The following is a 19,851-nucleotide window of genomic DNA, read 5'->3' on the forward strand; positions in this document are numbered from 1 at the left end:
AGAGGAGAAGCAATTCTGTACCTGAAGTATCTTTACAAAGAGGGAATGGAAACCACCAGGTGAAAAACAGGGGGTGGCTGGAGAGAAATGTCCATTGGTATAAACTCAGGCTTCCTATTTATGTTTTGGACCCAGTTTCCCGAGTGGATCTTGTATCTGCTCATCCTGTTTTAGCTTTTTTCCCCCTGCTTTCCGTACTTCTAAATAATATCCTATTGCTTTTCCTTGATTTTTCCACTTTAGAAATTATCTATCGACTTCTTAGTATAGCAGGTGAGGGTTTGGCTTCTTCATACACTCTTTCCAACCCTTCCTCCTCACTCCCCAAGTAGCTACATCACGATTTTTGGTTAGGTTGTTAGAATTTACTAATCTTTATTGAAAGACATTTAATAAACAGAAAGCTACCTGTACTCAATGTAAAGATGGCACCTAATCATAGTGCAACCTGGTTTTTTCTTGTATACATTTTAATTTTCTTAAATTTAATAATTGTTTTTGTTTTCATAATGTACCTATCACAAGTTCACCCCCATATTTCATATCAGAAATGTAAGTCTTTTGTTAATTATTCAAACAGATTAAGTATTTTCAATTCGCTCTTATTGGAGCCTCCTGTTTGCTGCACAGATGTTGTCCTAGAAGTCCCCTTCATCATCATTCTGGATCCATGTTTTACTCTCTGTTTTGGTGAAGTACATCCTCCAGGAGCTTCTGAAAGGGGGTGCGTGGAAAGTACATTTCTTGAGACCTTGCACATTTGAAATAGTTTTTATTGTACCATTACATTTGAATGCCAGCACATCTGGATATAGAATTCTAGGCTGAAAATAACTTTCCTTTAAGATTTTGAGGACATTTTGGTCACATTTCCTAACTTCCAGAGTTGCTGCTGAGAAATCCAATGCCATTCTGACCTTTAAGCCTTTGTGTGTAATCCGTTCTTGCTTCATAAATACAATGTCTTCTCTTAACTCTCCCAGGATATGTATCTATCTGTCTGTCTGTCTATCTATCTATCTATCTATCTATCTATCTATCTATCTATCTATCTATCTACCTATCTATCCATCAATCCATCCATCCATCTATTTAAGACTTCCTTCTCCCAGCATCTCCCTCAGCTTCTCCCCCATTTTTCTCCTTTGTTTTGATCTCTTCCTTTCCCACTGGAAGCTTTCCTCAACTGTCTGGTGATCCCTAGCAGTCCTACAATATTTAAGGGTGGGGCCCTAAAAGATGGATGGAGCTCTGTAGTGGGTGGAGTTTGTTGACTGACAGCCTTCACTCTAGGGGTATCTGGCTGCCTGATTCACTGGGGCTCCCTGGAGAGGTTTAGAGAAGATACTGTGCTTTTCCAGTCATACAACCAGGAAGTGATAGAGCTACTAGAAAAACCCAGAGTTGCCCACAGAAGCTCTTTCTGTCTCATTACCCTGTCTCCCAGCTTCCCTCCTTTCCTTCTTTCTTTCTTATCTCTTAATGAGTTAGATAGTAATAATAACAAAAATATTAATAGTGTAGGGGAGGAAAAATAATTTTCCCCTACCCTTCCTAGTTCTCAGCTGGGACCTCACCTGTAACAAAAGACAAATTAACAAGAGAAAAACAGAAGTTTATTAACCAGTATACCTCATGTATACATGGGAGACACCCAGGGGAAAATGATTAGCTCTCAGAGGTGGTTTAGAACTCAAGCTTAAATACTGTCTTCAACTAAAGACAAAAGAGAGAAGAGTGTGGAGGAGGCCAGTCATGGGGAAGTGACCAGGAAAGGCACGGTAAATATGAGTAAGGTTTGTTATGTAGAGTTAAGTTGGTGCCTTCTCCATTGATAAGGGCTTAAAGTTGTCTCTGGGGATTAACCTTTGTCCTTCCTGTTAGAGAAGGGAGGAGGGACAACTTTATAAATTTATGTCCTGCTTTTAGGCAAATAGGGGAGGACAGAGAGCTTTTCTTATAGCTGTTTCTTCTCAATTGCCTTCAGCTCAACATAATTCTTATGCCAAAGTGGCATATTTTGGGGTGGCATATTTTGTGGTAGCATATTCTGCCACCGGTCAATAGCTACAAGTCATTAAATATCAAAAAATCCTGTGCTATGCTAGGGGCATGACATATATTAGATGCCCTTGAGAGCAGAAACTCTTCTGTGTCGTATTATCACACCCTAGGTGATATCAGGGCTTCAGAAAAAAATAAAAGCACATAGTTGTCCTTACATAAACATTGGAGACTTTTGCCAGACAGGACTGGGGTGTGGTCTAATACATGTCATTGAGGACAGTAAACTTCGTTTACTTAGAGTCAAATCCTTAACATTTTCTACTCATTAAAGGACAAGGGAAAATAGTAAGTACAAGATCCCTAACTTGGGAGCGGGTGACCCACATTTACCATGGTAGACACTAAATGTATATATTACTTCATATACTTTTTCTAATTACTTTTAAATTTCTAAAACTATCTTGAAAAATTTCAAAAATATAGCAAAGTTGAAAGAATTTTACAGCGAACACCTATATACCTATCACCTAGTTTATACTACTAACATTTTATTATATTTTATCAATATCTATCCCTTTATTCTTTCCTCGACCCATCTACAACCTATTCTATTTATTTATTTTTTTTTGGGACAAAGTAAATTGCAATCATCAGTACACTTTCCCTTAAGTATTTAATTAAGCAGAGTTCAATATCTGTTTAGTTTTTTTATTTTAGTGTAAAATTTACTTTCAATGAAATGCAAATCTTAAGTGTACATACACTGTTTTGAAAATACACATTTAGGGGTGGGATAGGGAGGATGGGAGGGAGACGCAAGAGGGAGGAGATATGGGGATATATGTATATGTACAGCTGATTCACTTTGTTATAAAGCAGAAACTAACACACCATTGTAAAGCAATTGTACTCCAATAAAGATGTTAAAAAATAAAAAGAAAATGCACATTTACCTCTGAGAGCCTAGACTCTTAAGCACCAGCGGGGCAAAGATTAAGGTGCTATTTGCCTGATTTGCTTTTATTTAGGCTAGGTGGCAGGGCCAGGACTCACCCTCAGGGTCCTGCATGTAAAGTTGGATCCTCTTTTTATTTAAAATTTTTACATTTTGTTCATCATGGATTTTTTTGCATTGATTTCGGTTTCCTAAAATTGTATTAAAATATTATTTATCTGAATTATGGAATTTTTTGCACGCTGGCGCCCCTTAAATTTTGCAGTAGGAGCGAATGCCTCACTCACCTACCCTGCTAAGTAGGAAGTCCGAAGCGAGGACCTGTTTGGAGCAGAAAAAGTCTGGCACAGGAGCTGAATCCACTTGCTATTCAACACAGAAGCCAGGTGGTTCAATCAATAAAAACCATGGTTCCGGATCACTTCCCTTGCGTACTTAATTACTAACCCCGAGTGATAAGCAAGGCACGATCTGGCGATGACAGTCACAGGCCAAATGCCCATCCACTGCCAACATTCAGCAGCCACCTTAGGACTAACATTTTCCCGAGCTCAGGAATGGAAGTGGGAGGGTCCCAAATTAGGTGGCGTGGCCTTCTGGTGAGTCTCAAGAATTGGAGAAGACGTTGTAGAAAGAATTGGTTTTGTATTAGTAAGCAGACCACCGGAGCTAGAAACTGGGAGCTAGTGGCGGCGCTCTGCTGGGCGGAGTGCCTTACCTGAGCAGCCCGCTGGGCGTGAAATTGACTCGGAGCCGGCCACACAGGTCAACTTCCCTGCCAGCGGGCGAAGGGCTGCGGCTTCCCGTAGGGAGATACTGCGAGCAGCCCACTTGCCCGGGCTGCAGCCCGGACGCGGGAGACGGGCTCTGGGGGCCTGAGGGGCTGTGCGCTGCTGGGACTTTGTTGCAACGCACTGATTCTTAGCAAACGGCTTTGTTCGCCTCTGGAGCCCGTAGCTTCTTTGTTCCAGGATCCGGGACCTTGATTTTTAGTGATTTCACAACCTGGGCCATAGCAGGGTAGTTTCTGTATGATCTAATTCTAGGAAGTACGAAATAAAAACGGAGCCCATTACTGCTGCACAGACCTTCAGCGGTAGGGGAAAAATAGTGTATTCTAACGGAAAACGAGGCATTGTCTATTAACATACCCTCTGTCTTAGCGGATTCTGATTTTTTACTTCTGATTCTGATTCTGAGCTATCTGACAACTCGAAGGGCAGCAGATAACTGGTAGCCATGTAAATTCCATCCTAACTGGAAGAGGTCCAGCTGACTCCCCCCCCTCAGCTGGTGGAAAAAAAACAGCTTTGCTTCTTTTACTATTCAACTTTTCTTTTACTCCATGTATATTTGTGCTTCTTGACTTCTGCATTGAAACAGTTATAAAATCTGCCTGATTCCCTCACTGAATGAGGAACTAAATAGTATCCTTGACACGTGTCCGTTTTTTTATATTTGAATGAGAGGCATGAGTTTATCTTCTCCTGAAATTTATCTTTAACAGCCTCCACTTTCTAAGTCTCTCTAGGATGATAAAGTAACACTCAAGTTGGTTTGTGCAGCCCCTCCAAGGGGAAAGCATGCGTTTTGGGGAAGCAGGAAGGGATGGGGGCTCACACTGACTGAATATGTTCTGTGCATCTGCTACTTTACAAACAAAACTGAATTGAATATGCACAACCCCAGGAAACAGCAATTGCTACTCCATTTTATGGAGAAGACAACTCATGTTCAGAGATAATTTCAGAGATAAATACTATTCAGAGATAAGTATCATTGGAGATAACTATTATTCAGAGAGTACGTTCAAAGATAAGTAATTTGACCAATATCACTTAAGATTTGCAGTTAAGATTTGAAGTCATATCCGTCTAAGCCCCAAATTATGCCACACGGTTGCCATCCGGTGTGAGAAGGTGGCCCTGCCATGTGTAGAGTGTTTAGGTTTGAGGGATATTTCTCTGCCATGTCCTGGGTCACAGGGATACTCAGGATATGGGTCTGGCACACTGAGGAGACAGTTGTTAATTTGTTCAACAGAGGAGAGGCCTTACCAACGTCAAAAGGAGAAATAGGTGGGGTTCACCCGTTACTGCATTTCCCTCATTCTCTGATCCTGCTCCACCAGGAAAACCGGGCAGAAAGCTGTCTGTGAAGTTTGCTGTCTGTGAAGTTTGCTGTCTGTGAAGGGCCGTGAGTTGGGGGTTAGACTACTGATGGGAGAAAGAGAAGGGCAAACAGGTCTTGCCTTCAAACTGGCCTCCCTCTCAAAACTGTTCTGGGGGGCTTCCCTGGTGGTGCAGTGGTTGAGAATCTGCCTGCCAATGCAGGGGACACGGGTTCGAGCCCTGGTCTGGGGAGATCCCACATGCCGCAGAGCAACTGGGCCTGTGAGCCACAACTACTGAGTCTGCGCGTCTGGAGGCTGTGCTCCACAACAAGAGAGGCTGCGATAGCGAGAGGCCCGCGCACCGCGATGAACAGTGGCCCCCGCTTGCCACAACTAGAGAAAGCCCTCGCACAGAAACGAAGACCCAACGCAGCCAAAAATAAATAAAATAAATAAATAAAATTAAAAAAAAACTTCTACAAAAAGAAAACCTGTTCTGTAAAATAGGCAATTGAATAGCCCAGCATGCAGTTTGTTGGGATAATTTAACAAATATCAGGGTGATCAGACTCTCCGAGAAAAGACAGTTGGAAAGGGTTTCTTTCGCCAAGAAAAAAATGACTACATTACGTACACTAGGAAGCCTTTAGATAATGTTCTAGCTGGGTTGGCCAAAGACCTAGACGGCCCTTCCATACCGTATCACTATGGATCACAGTATTTGGTATTTTGTATATATATGTATTTGTAATGTGGTCAGGTTATTCTTTATATTAATTTCCATTTTATGCTCATTGCATTCTTTCATAGAGGACATAGAAATTTCAAAGTAGCTCCAGCTATAAGATACAGTTTAAAAATAACTTTAGTACCAACTGTTCATTTAAGCATTTAAAAAATGGTATGGAAATTCTACGAGTCAACAAAGAAATAGGACAGCAGGCCTGTAAGTATTTCCATATTCTGACCGCTGTGCCTACATTACTACTATTCTAAAAATAATATGAATTTAAAGGACATTTTTGTTTCTCCGATGGGGGAAAATAACAGTAAAACAGGCAGCATTGTATGTGCAACTTTGCATAAGTGCTCTAGTGTCTTCTGCTGGACACAGCTGAGTACTGCAGGTGAGGCTGAACTATTGGGCCATAGACTCCTTTGGCATTCTGCTCATGCCTACAAACTCTTTCTCAGGATAATGTTTTCAAATGCATAAAACAAACTAAAGAGAATAACAAAGGAAATAATTATATTGAGTAAATCAACTATAATTCCATTGAGAAATTAAATTAAAAATAATTATATTGAAATATAGTGGTGAGAATATAAAAATAGCTTAAGATTAATTTATAAGTTATTTATTACTCAATTAAATAAAAATATCCAGCTTTGGGTTTAATTACTGTAATTTCAAAATAGTGATGCGCTTAAGCAATATTTTGAGATATCTTTAGCAAACATAACCTTGCATGAAAATATCTGTGATTTCTATTGGTGACAAAGTTTTAGGTAGTGTGTGTATTCACTTCCTAGGGCTGCCATAATGAAGTACCACACACTGGGTGGCTTAAGCAACAGAAATTTTTTGTCTCACAGTTCTGATGGCTAAACATCCAAAATCAAGGTGTCAGCAGGGCCATGTTCCTTCTGAAGCCTCTAGGAGAGGATCCTTCTTCGCCTCTCCCAGCTTGTGGTGGCCCCAGCCTTTCCTTGACTGATGGCAATGTCACTCCAACATCTGCCTCTGTCTTCACATGACCATTTTCCCTCTGTGGCCATGGGAATCTCTCTCTTCGTATGAGGACATCAGTAATATAATTAATATAATATGATATACTATAATAGATCAGTCTAATTCAGGACACCCTGAATTCTATCCATGGGACATAGGTTAAGAACCTCTAAAAGTTATTTCCAGTTAATACGTATTTATCATGTTCATACTTTGTTCCCAGGAGAGTCTTAAGTGGTGAGAAGAACATGAAAGATGTCCCAGCTTCCTAGAAGGGATAAGACTTATACCTGTAGAGCAACCAGAAAGCAATATTGGGCAGTGGGAAACACTGTGGGATGAATTTCATACTTTATGGGCTCAGAGACTGAGAACTGGGAGAGGTCACATGGATGGGACAGCTGGGCAAGTTTTATTGAGGACCTGGGACTTGATGTGGGTTTAGGATGGCCGCAAGATGTGAATCATCAGGACACGTGTCAGACCATGGAAACGGTATGAGCTAAAATAAAACCTCAAGAAAGAAAGCCAGACACTCCAAAAAGATTTAATAGTCAACTAGCCTAAAAATTAAGTTTGGAAAAGCTTACCAATTGTAAAAACTTATCATTATAATCAAAAGTACTAATTGAATTCCCAGAAATAAAATTGCCTGGTGTGATCAATTAGAGTTGACCCTTGAACAGCTAAGGTTTGAACTGCAGGTGTCCACTTGTATGTAGATATTTTTCAATAGTAAATACTACAGTACTACATGATCTGTGGTTGGCTGAATCCAAGGATGTAGCAGAACCTCGGATACGGAGGGCTGACCATAAGTTACATGTGGATTAACAATGAACTATTTACAAAATTAAGTAAAAAGTTTCTGCTGAAATGATTTGCAATATCTATTTCATCATTGACATATCCCGTGCAACGTCTTAATTTTCCTAATCTATAAAGAGCTCTACAAGCCAATAAGAAAAAAGAACAAGAAAAATGGTCAAAGAAGACTTAACTGTACACAGATAGGAAATACAAAAGCCTCTTAAACATATACTAAGACGTTCAACCTCACCCTTATAAGAAACATTCAAATTAAGTTATATTGAAATGCCATTTTCATCTCTCAGATTGACCCAGATCAAAACATTGGATAATATGCTCTGTTGGTAACAGTGTGGGGGGATAGACATTCTTATAATATAAGAATAGGGCTTCCCTGGTGGCAGAGTGGTTGCGAATCTGCCTGCCAATGCAGGGGACATAGGTTCGAGCGCTGGTCTGGGAAGATCCCACATGCCGCGGAGCAACTGGGCCCGTGAGCCACAATTACTGAGCCTGCGCATCTGGAGCCTGTGCTCTGCAACAAGAGGCCACGATAGTGAGAGGCCCGCGCACCGCGATGAAGAGTGGTCCCTGCTCGCCACAACTAGAGAAAGCCCTTGCACAGAAACGAAGACCCAACACAGCCATAAATAAATAAATAAATTAATTAATTAAAAAAAGAATATATTGGAATAATATCTTATACCAGTGTAAGTTGGTGTAATCTTTGTGGAGGTCAGTTCGGCAATATTTTATAAACGCTGTTAGCACACTTACCTTTTGACCCAGAAGTTCCACTTCTTTATCTTACAGATATGTTTGCAAGAAATTACTTTTGTGAAATTACTTTTGTGAAAGGTTATTAACTGCTCCATTGTTTGCAAGAGATTGGACATGATAGGAATGTCCATTAACAGAGCACGTTAAATAACCTCTGGCACAGAGCTACACAACGAGATGCTAGGCAACTTCATAAGACAAAAGAATGAGAGTTCCTTAAAAACTACTATGGAATGATTTCCAAGATACGGTGAAATGGAAAAAGCAATGATGTGTGCACATTTTGGCTCATCTATGCATAAAATACTCTGCAAGGACACACATGGGGCAGACAGCTCTGGTTGCCTCTACAGCAACTGGGGGGTGGGGGGGCGTGCATCTTTCTGCACCTTGTGAACTTCCAACTCTGTGGGTGCATGACCTGTGCAACAAGCAGACTGCATTTTGGTAAGATTTTCAAATGACAAGTGTTGATATTAACTTACTTTTGCTTATCCATTCCTTCTATTCATTCTGCCAGTAGTTATGCAGGAACATAAGCACGGTGGGAAGGCCCCGTGCTCTCCTGGGAGAGCTGCTTCCAATCCACAGGTCTTTAGAGCTTCAGGCGTCTCAGGGTGGACATCCCACTGGAAACCCTTCCCTGACTCACGGTGACCAACTCTCAACAGTGCAACCTCAGTAAGTTACGATGCTGTCAGTCTCCTCTGTGTCTCTCTCTGTCTCTGTATCTCTCTATCTCTGTCAGTCTCTCGTGTCTTCAAATGTCCCCTCCCCATAAGCAGGGGACTAAAAAAAGCAGGGGTTGTGGTGCAAAGTGCCATCCCAGTGTCATCCCAGTGCCGTCCCAGTGCAGCACCACGAACCACTGAAGGGCCTGACCGGGGTGGGGCGTGGGCAGATTTGATTTTTGGAGATAAAGTTCTCTAGGGTGGAGCACGTGAGGGCAGGGATACGAGGTAGGTACCTACTGCAATTTTTCCAGTAACGTTCCACATGAGTGAAAAGCAAGCACATGTAGAAAAAGATGACCGAGGTGTTATCCCAGGTTCTCTTCATTACGCATCCCTGGACGGGGATATGTGAAACTGCTCTCCCGCAGAAATAAATCAAGCAGATGCCACAACACCTGGAAAACATTCACCAGCACTGAAACATAATTGCAGAATTCCCCAGGCCTGCAGCGACTTGCCTGCACCGTCATCCTGCCAGGTCTGGTCTGTCGGTCAGAGGTGTCCACTTGGTTCCATCAGACGCCTTTTGCCCTGGTGATGTCAGCCTCACCTCTGCTTCCAGCCCCAGGGAAGGTGAGCAGCTCTGCTCGGCCCTGATGGGTCTCACCTGCAGCAAGCGAGGCTTGCCTCTTGCTTCTCAGCTGTGGTCGGCTGAAAAATGGCCCCCAAAGATCTCTCCATGTTGCAGTCCCCGGAGCCTGTAAATGTCCCCTTCTTTGGGAAAAGAGTCGTTGCAGTTGTGACTAAGGATCTTGAGATGAGGAGGATGACCTAGGTGGGTCCTAATTGCCATCACATGTCCTTATAAGAAAGAGGCAGAGGGAGGTTTGACACACAGAGGAGAAGGCAACGTGAAGGTGGAAGCAAAGGTTGAAGAGATGCGACCATGAGCCCAGGAACGCCGTGGCCACCAGAAGCTGGAGGCAAGGAGTAGATTTCTCCCTCGAGCCTCCAGAAGGAGCAAATCTCCAAGACACCTTGATTTTGGCCCAGCGAAACTGATGGCGGACTTCTGGCCTCCAGAGGTGTGAGAGAAAAAATGTCTGTTAGGCACCCAGTTTGTGGTGCTTTTGTTACAGCAGCAGCAGGAAATGAATGGATCACCCAGGGCATCTCCAGAGGCTGGCACTCAGCAGACAGCCTGGGAGGGCATGGGTTACTGCCCCCAGGGGACCCCTCAACCACTGGGGGGCCAGATAATGAACTAAGCAAGGGGTGCCACCCTCCCAGTCCTCCCTGGGCAGGTGGACAACTCTGAGATCAGCCTATACCCTCTGCAGAGGCTTCTGGTGGGCAACTCGCAAGCCTGCCTTGTATGGTTTTCCCTCTTCTTATTTCCCTTCACCCGTCCTTCACTGCTGCCTTCTGGGATCACATCCCATCAACCAAATTACCTGCAGCACACAACCTTTGTCTCAGCTCAGGCAGAGTCCCCCCAAGGCAAAGGCAAGTCTGTACCTCCAAGACTTGGATTCAAGTGAAATCCAAGAAAAGCCTTACGGAATTTTTTAAAATATGAGATTAAAGGATCAGCCAATCAGGAACAGTCTTACGAGCACGGTCAAATGGGCAGTGTGACACCAACCATTTTCTTCTTTACCCACATTCTAAGCCGGTATTTCACGGACTAGGAGTTTATTAAAAATAGTTGGCAGAGTTGATGAAGGAGAGCACATGCCCCTTAAGAATTAAATTTAGCTATGTTTTCATTTCAGTGATAATCTAAAAAAAAAAAAAAATGGATAGGACCAACTGAATGACTCCATCTGGGGAAGCCCCATGCAGGGGGGTCTTTGTGATATGTGGATGGCTGTGATTACGCCCGAGATCACCTGTGCTTACAGGGTTTTACTTGTAACGCAGTTTCTCAGAGAAGTCTCAATTTTCTTTGGTTCACAAAGAAGTCTTTTCATTTAAAGGGGTCCACGTGTAACTCAGGTTTGTGACCTTGGAGTGTTTCCCTTTATACACACACACACACGCACTCTCACAAAATCACACACACACATAAATATATCTGAAGGGTAGTTGGGCTCATCAGCACACAGGTGGAGGGTCACAATTACCAAGGACAGATTTCAGGAATCAAAAGTTACCAGCAGAATGTAAATTGGTGCAGCCACTATGGAAAACAGTATGGAGGGTCCTTAAAAAACTAAAAATAGAGCTACCATATGATCCAGCAGTCCCACTCCTGGGTATATATCCAGAAAAAATAAAAACTCTAATTTGAAAAGACACATGCAACCCAATGTTCATAGCAGTGCTATTTACAGTAGCCAAGACATGGAAGAAACCCAAGTACCCATCAACAGAAATTGACTTAAGAAGATGCCATATATATGTACACACCATGGAATATTAGCTATAAAAAGAATGAAATAGTGCCATTTGCAGCAACATGGATGGACCTAGAGAATACCGTACCTCATAAAGTCAGACAGAAAAAGACAAATATTATACCATATCACTCATATGTGGAATCTTTAAAAAATAATACAAATTAATCTGTATACAAAACAGAAACAGACTCACACACACATAAAAAGCAAACTTATGGATACCAAAGGGGAAAGGAAGGGGGGAGGGACAAATTAGGAGTATGGGATTAACAGATACAAACTACCATGCATAAAACAGATAAGCAACAAGGATTTACTGTATAGCACAGGGAATTCTATTCAATACCTTGTAATAACCTATAATGGAAAATAATCTGAAAAAATATATATACCTATAATGAATCACTTTGCTGTCCACCTGAACCTAACGCAATATTGTAAACCAACTATACTCCAATTAAAAAAAAACGTCACCCACCAAGTCAAGCTTCAGTTATGTGAGAATCACAGCTATGGTTCTGTTTACACTTCCAGTGTGAAATTGTGGACCGTGTATCAAATCAGGAGGACGCGTGACAGCCCTGCTGCTCTCCATAATGTGTTACTCTCAGCAAAATGCTCTTTGCATTGTTTTTTCCTAAAAATGCTTTGGATCAGATTAATTTGCCCAGCCTTGCAGGCCCACTTCACCTCCTGGCTGGGTGCCCTGGTTGACCTGCACAGGTGAGTGGTGCAGGGGTGCCGGGCACCAACAGTCTGCCCTCCGATTTCCCCTGTGAAACTTTGATCTGGGGAAAGGACCCAGCCAGAGGTCCCAGCAGCTAGTTTCTTCTCAACAAGACTAAAAGCGAGATGACTGTATTTCTTCATCTAAATAACAGAGCACAGAACAAGATGTCAAGAAACCCAGAGAAATTCTTTTCTCTAAATCATTTGCCTAACTTAAAAGGCACTCATCACAAGCTGTGAGGCTGGAAGTATCCCTGCAGCTTTCTCTGTTGCATTTTTGATAGGAGAGTGATTTTATTTCTGCAAGATGTGTGCGACAGGCCCTGGTGTATGCAGGCGCATCAACTATGGAGAGAGAAAGAGCTGTCAAACGTAGCTCTGCTATATAAGTAAGGTCTTGTCTTTGAGGCCTTAGGTGCTGAAGGGTTTCTCTAAGATGCTTGGGGCAAACGTTCAGGCAGTTGAGTAAAAGGGACTTGGGTACACATATGCATAGAAAAAAGACTGGAAGGAAAGACCGCAAAATATTAACCAATGATTATCTCTGTATGTTAGGGTTGGCTATAATATTTATCTTCTTCTTTACGCTTGAGTACATATTCCAAGATGAATGCAAGGAGCATCAGTTACTTTCATCAGAAAAATAGTTTTAAAGTTCACGTTCTTCAAAGACAATCCCATCTGAGCTGGACACAGGTGAGTGCCAGGTCAGGACATCAATTCATCAACACTCTTTATCCCAACCTCAGCGTGTGCCCAGCACGGTGCTGGGTGAGACAGGACGGGGAAAAAAAGGGAATGGACACTTAGTATTTACGAGATCCCAGACACAGTCCGTTCATATGTTACTCCCTTAACTCCTGCAAAAATCCGCTGGGTGGGCTGTTATTTTTCTCACTTTACAAGGAGGAAACGGAAGCCCAGAAAGTGAAGCAACTGGACCAGGTAGCAGCAAACCCTGCACCTCCCACCCTGGCAAGTCCGGGCCCATGAGAGTTCACTCACCTTGGGCAGAGGGTACAGCAGGAGGCGGCATAACCCAGCGTGGGTTTGTTTCCTGCAGGAGCGTGCCCATCAGTCACTTACAGACCAAAACCAACCAAAACTGCCTGGACTTTCTCAGGAGGCAGAGCCCAGCTGGAGGCTGTTACCTGCCCGGCAATTGAAGGCAAACTGAGCTGGAGATGGGGGAGGGGCAGCGAGAGATGGGATGGCCACGTGTCCCCAAAGCCCTTGGAGGCATTGCCAGGTAATCAGTGAAATGCACTTAAAGCTTAAAGACTGGCTGCCAAGTACCTTGTGAAACGGAATTCCAAGTTGGACTTACTTTTATTGTTCTCTTTGTGCTGTAAAGTCAGGCACATTACTAATAAACCTGGTAAAAGACTAAGGCATGCATAAGACATTTTTTTTAACATTAAAACCCACTAACCTCCCCGCAGATGTCAGACTTTTAACCTGATTCAGGGTCCGTGGTTCTCCTTCTCTGTGTGTAAAATCTACGTGAGCAAACATCAGCTTACTGCTGAGCGTGAGTCTTCTGACATCAGCAAAGAGCAGCTTGTTCTTCTGGGAAATTCACGCTCTGAAGCCCTGTTTTTCTTACAGAGAAACAGTAAGGTCACCAAATAACCCAATAACCCATCCCTGAGTCCCGAGGCCTTTCTGACCTATGAGTTTTTGAAGGCACTTCTGTTTATTTCTCCTTTGCGGTGACAGAAGAGTGTGGGTGTCACCTCAGGGAGCCCACTGAAAAAATTCACTGAGTGAGGTCATTTGTATGAGTCAGCCAGGGTTTTCGTAACAAAGTACCACAGACTGGGGGGTTTAAACAACAGAAATTTATTTCCTCACAAATCTGGAGGCTAGAAGTCTGAGATCAAGTTGTCAGCAGGGTTGGTTTCCTCTGAGGTCTCTCTCCTTGGCTTGCAGACGGACGTCTTCTCCCTGTGTCCTAATGTGGTCTTCCCTCTGTGTATGCCTGTGTTCTAATCTCCTATAAGGACACTAGTCATATTAGATTAGGGTCCACCCATATGACCTCATTTTAACTTAATCACCTCTTTAAAAACCCTATCTCCAAATACAGTCACATGCTGGGGTGCTGGGGGTTAGGGCTTCAACAGATGAATTTGAGGCGGGGGGGACACAGTTTAGCCCATAACATTGCTGGGAGGAACAGAGATGCCATAGAAATGCTCTGCTTTATCCTTTATGGATCAGGGATCAGCCTATGGGAGGCCCCGTGGGGAGGCAACTTTCTCCACCCACTGTGAGCTCAGGATGGAGGCCCCGGAGAGGATGCTCCCAGCCATCTGCTTCTACTAACTGGGACTCACACTTCCAGCTCGGACCATGCTCTGAGGAAAGGCATCCCTAATCCAGGCAGCTCAGATGCCCGCTAGGACCCTGCAGATCTCTGCGACAACACCTTGCCATCCCGGAAGAGGGCAGAGACATTCGCACCAGAGCAGCCCAGGTGATGGGCGCTCCACCTGCCCACTGCCTTGAAGCAATTCTGTATCCACGGGAGTTTGGGGGTGGAGAGGAGGGGGTCTTACAGGTCATCCAGAGTGCAGGGCACCATGGTGATTTGGAGACACAAATGCCACGCAGAGAGGCAGTCAGGGCCGCCCTATCCGGCTGCCCCCCATCAGCTCTAGAAGGCTGCAGCTGGATTTATTCACTCATTCAACTGAAATCTGCAGGGGCCAGATCTGCGCCGGGCACAGGTGTTTGTGATTCATTCACCAGCGAAACAGACAACAACCCGTGAGCTCATGGAGCCTTTATTCCAACACTGAGGGATGGGAACAGATTCGGGCTGCACCCAGAAGTGTTTCCTGTGAAATGTCCACTCCGTCCCAGGGAAGTGGGGACTCCCGGCCTCCTCTGCTGAGGGTTTCTGGGTGGTTTCCTGTTTCAGCCCCACAGCCAGGGGAAATTTCTGCTTTTTGCTCTTCTGAACTCTAAGCTGAGACACGCACATGCTTGATGAGGGATTTTTCTGGTCAGAGGAAAGTTTTTTGTCCTGTGTGCACTTCTTAATATATCCTGAAAAACTCAGTTCAAGTGTCACTTCCCGTAAGAAGCCTTGTCTGAGCCCAGCAGCCCTGCTCCTCTGCTCCTGCAGTGTGAGTCACCGTGTGGTGCAGTTGTTTGTCTGGTTGAGCTGTACGCCTCCCCCAGCCCCTGGGTTCCACCGGGCAGGCTCTCTGCCTTACTGTCTATGTACCTGCCCTAGGGCTACTAGTGTCCGGCCCAGAGAATGTGCTGGATTAAATGACAGAACAGAAAACCAGGTGGAGTACCTCCGCCCTGCCTTCGGTCTGGTCCTTAGGGTCCAGCACCATCATACTCTTTCTGATGCCCAGATGGTGGGTCTATGACCACGTGATTTCAAAGCAGCAACGACTATAAAAAATATTTTGAGATATTGGCAACAACTAAAGTGTGGTGTGAAAATCTGTTATTTCTCTCGGCACGGCTACAACTTAGGGATCGTTGCCTGTGTTCATAATAGAAGGCAATGCTCAATTTCAGTGAGAGGTTAGGGAAAATAAAGATGTAAATTTTCCCTATTTAAGTTCATGAACCCTCTGAGTTCTAGTCATAGATTCTTTGAAGGATCCACATACATGTGATTGAGATCCTCCAGACCAGAAGTTTCATCCCCCAAGTCGTACTTAGCCCTTCCCCTCGTAACCCGCAAGCCAGCTCGGGTGCAAGGTTCTGTCACCTCCCAAGCCTTGGGTTGATCTAGAAGTCAGATGCCCTCAGCTCCTATGCTCCACTGGCATGGCACCCTCCAGCTGCAGACAGAAGTTGGCCCCTTTCCTGCTCCCCCACTGGGCCCCAGATGTGCAAAAGCATCAGTCGCAGGTAATTACACCAAACAACCTATAGAGCCCAGTAGACAATCCCTTCTCCCCAGTGGCCCTCCTTGGCCGCCCCAATGCCAGGGTTTGCTTCCTTTTCTTTTTCTCCTTTCTCCCCAGCACTGCCTAGTCTCTTTGGCTTTCCCCTTCTACCTTTTCTTCCTCTCCTTTTCATGCCAGAGACAAGTCAGCTCTGCCCCACCCCTGCCCATCCCAGCAGCTCAGGTTCTCAGCCCAACATGAGGCTCTTCTTGGGTAGACATTTCAACAATTGCAAACTGTTTATCAAAATGTTTCTTCCAAACGCACATAGAACTCTCCTCGATATTAACTTGAATACAATTTTCTCCATCTTATTAGAACAGGGTCAAAGGTTCTTTGAAGAATCTTGCTCCTTTGGGATTTTCCCCCACTGATGTGCCCTTCTTGGAACAAGGATACAATCCGTATCCATCACTATCTCTTCTGTTTCATTAGCCATTGGCCTCCTGTTCATTTGGGATGATCTACTATATCTCAGTCTCTACATTAAACACAAATATTTCATGACAAGTAGGTTTATCAGGAATGGGTTATTATTAGGGAACCTATCCGTGTAATTCACTGAATTGAGGCATAGTTATTTCAGTAGACACCCCCAAAACATTTGACAAGCTGGATATTGTTGATAAACTTTTAGCAATGCAGGCACAGAGGCCACATTCCTAACCCTAACCAGGGTCTACCAGAAGCTTACACAAATCATGACATGTAATGGTGAAACACTAGAAAGAAGGGGTACCTGCCATCACCGCTTCTCTTCAACCTTGTAATGTGGATCCTTGACAATGTCGGAAAATAAGACAAAGGGGCCTGAATCTAAAATGAGAAGAAAAATATTGTCACTATTGCAGGTGATGTGATGAACTACCTAGAGAATCCAAGACCCCGAATGAAAAACTAATGGGAGAATTTGGGGAGGTGGTTGGACACAAGACCAACATACACAGATCAATGGCTTTCACATCCATTAGTGTGGATATTTTTAAAAAACAATAGAATATAACAAGTATTGGTGAGGATGTGGAGAAATTGGCTCCCTGTGCATTGCTGGTGGGACTGTAAAATGGTACAGACACTGTGGAAAATGGTGTGATGATTCCTCAAAAAATTAAACAAGGAGTTCAAATTCAAATTCTGGATATATATCCAAAGAAGTGAAAGCAGAGACTCAAACAGATGTTTGTACACTGGGTGTTCCTACTCTTCACAGCAGCAGTATTCACAATAGCCAAAAGGGTGAAACAACCCAAGTGTCCATTGACAGATGACTGGATAAAGCAAATGTGACATATATGTACAATGGACTATTATTCAGCCATAAAAAGCAGTGGAGTGCTACATTGCGGACGAAACCTGGAGACATCATGTTAAGTGAGAGAAGCCAAACACAAAAGGACAAATATTGTGTGAGGTTCCTAGATCAAATTCATAAAGATAAAAAGTAGAACAGTGGTTGCTGAGGGCTGGAAGTAGGGGGAACTGGGGTGTAAGTATCTAATGGGTATAGAGCTTCTGTTTGGGAAGATGAGAAAATTCTGGAGCTGGATGGTGATGATGGTTGCCCAACAATGTGAATGTACTTAATGCCACAGAACCATTCACTTAGAAAGGGTTAAAAAGGTCAATTTTATGTTATGTGTATTTTACCACAATTAAAAATCTACGGTTTTCTTAATCGCTAACTCTAACTAATCAGAAAAGGTAAGGGGAAAGGGAACCTACTCACAAGAGCAACAGAATCCATAACTAACCAAGAATGAAACCACTGACTCTCCTGTTACAGTCACTATAGCTCTACAGGCAAATAAATGAACAAAGCTGAATGCACAGTCCAGAACTCCCAGACATTCCACTTCTAAGAATCTATCCTAGTAACAAAAAATGTAGACATGTGCATGGGTATATATGTACAGGGAGGCTCACAGAAATGACATTTGCAGAAGTGAGCAATGTTGAGAGCGATGTAGGATAAAACCCATGGTTCAGTGAGGAAAGTCATCTCCCATTTTGCAGCTGTTTCAGAGACGAATCAGAGCTGTGCGTTCTGACATGCAACGATCTTGGTGATATATTGAGAAGCATATTCACATAATTCCTCGAGCATAATCTCATTTGTTTATAGACAAAATAAAAGCTATGTAGTTGTATATTACCTAGAGAGGTAAATGCATGGAAAAGTGTCTACAAGTATGCATATCAGACTGTTGTGATTTGTCCTAGGGCAACTGTCCTTTATGAATTTTCTATGAGAATGTATTCAGGTAATACTTGGGATTTTTTTTTTTTTCTTTAATAAAGTAGGAAGAACCAGTTTTCTCAGTCCTGTGACAAGCTGGTCTTGTCTATGCACCTACCAGGTCCTCTCTGTGGAGCCAGCATTAGGGCATCGGTGGAGGAGGTGAGGACAATAGTTACGGGGCCTCCTGCTGGCCTTCCAGACGAGGAGGCCTGCGTGGGGCTGTGAGGGGAAGACCAGGATTCCACCTGAGACCCTCCCTTCTGGTACAGCAGTCGGTTACTTTGGGTGTCCCATAACCTTTAGCACAGTCATCCTTGACTTTGACCTTGGCTGTACATTGGAATCACGTGTGAGGACAGAAAAGCTCCTGATCCTAATCTGCACCAGGGGATTCCCATTTCTTTGGTCGGGGGTGGCCCTTGACCTTAGCCCATCTCTCTGAATTCAGGGCTCCTCTGTTCTCCTGTTACAGCCCTCACGGTGTTATCTAGTCTGGCACTTCTCACTTATGCAAGTGATATTTGAAACCAAAGGAGAGGCTTTTTTGACATTTGACCTAACTGGTTTCTGCTCATCACTCTATCCCATTGAGATGTGTTTTAACTTTTTCCATCCAGTTAATCTTTCTGCGTCTCCACCACCATGATGGGACATCCTCTCTGTCTCCTAGGCACAGAAGCCTCACCCGGACCAACCTCTCATTCATTTGGGTCCTTGGAGGAAGGCATGGTTTCCGTATGACTGAAAATATCTTCCCCCTTCATTAGTAAGAAACCAAGACCCAGGAAGGCTATTCAGCAACAAAAAGAAACTAACTGCTGATACATGCATGCCACAACATGAACCTCAAAACCATTATGCTCAGTGAAAGGAGCCAGATGCCAAAGACCATATATTGGATGATTCCATTTAAATGAAGCATCCAGAAAAGGCAAAAATATATGCAGAGAGAGAGCAGATTAGAGGTTGGCTGGTCTGGGCTGTGATGGGAGGGGGTGACCATAAACAGACACAAGGGATCTTTTGAAGGTGTTGATTTGAAACAAATCAACTGCCAGATGTCTCTCCAGCAAAGATGGGTTTATTTGGGATCAGCAGAGAATTACAATTCGGCATCTGCAGCCATGGCGAGCCACGTGCAAGTCTCCACGCAGCAAGGGAAGGAGAACTCTTTTATAGAGGGGAAAAGGAAGTTTGGAGGGCTGCTGTAGTAAAGAGAGCCCCTGGCTTTTCATTGGCTGTCCCTGCCAGGAAAGGAGAGGAGTCTCTTTCCTTCCCGTCGGGCTCTGCTATGGCCACAGGACATGACAGCTCCCCCTCCTGACTATTTAATCGACGTTTCTGCTCATTAATTTTTTACAGGTGTAATAGGGATGTTCCAGAACTGGATTGTGGTGATGGTTGCCCAACTCTAAATTTACTGAATACCACTGACTCGCACTTCTATGGTATACAGATCATACTTCCGTAGCGTGCACCAGACTGAGTAG

The 19,851-nt window shown here is 43.7% G+C and overlaps 1 protein-coding gene across 1 annotated transcript in view; it reads right to left on the bottom strand.

The window, feature by feature from the left end:
- Positions 1–19,851, bottom strand: part of LOC309647392 (uncharacterized protein) — a 64,320-nt gene that overhangs the window by 17,555 nt on the left and 26,914 nt on the right. Inside the window, exons 6-7 of the mRNA XM_082434731.1 lie at positions 16,862–16,938; positions 13,635–14,198 (exon numbers count right to left, since the gene is read on the bottom strand). The gene's annotated coding sequence lies outside the window, so the exon portion shown is untranslated. The remainder of the gene's footprint in view (positions 1–13,634; positions 14,199–16,861; positions 16,939–19,851) is intronic.

This window comes from Balaenoptera physalus, assembly GCF_965194825.1.
Source record: "Balaenoptera physalus genome assembly, chromosome: 18".
Lineage (NCBI taxonomy): Eukaryota > Metazoa > Chordata > Mammalia > Artiodactyla > Balaenopteridae > Balaenoptera > Balaenoptera physalus.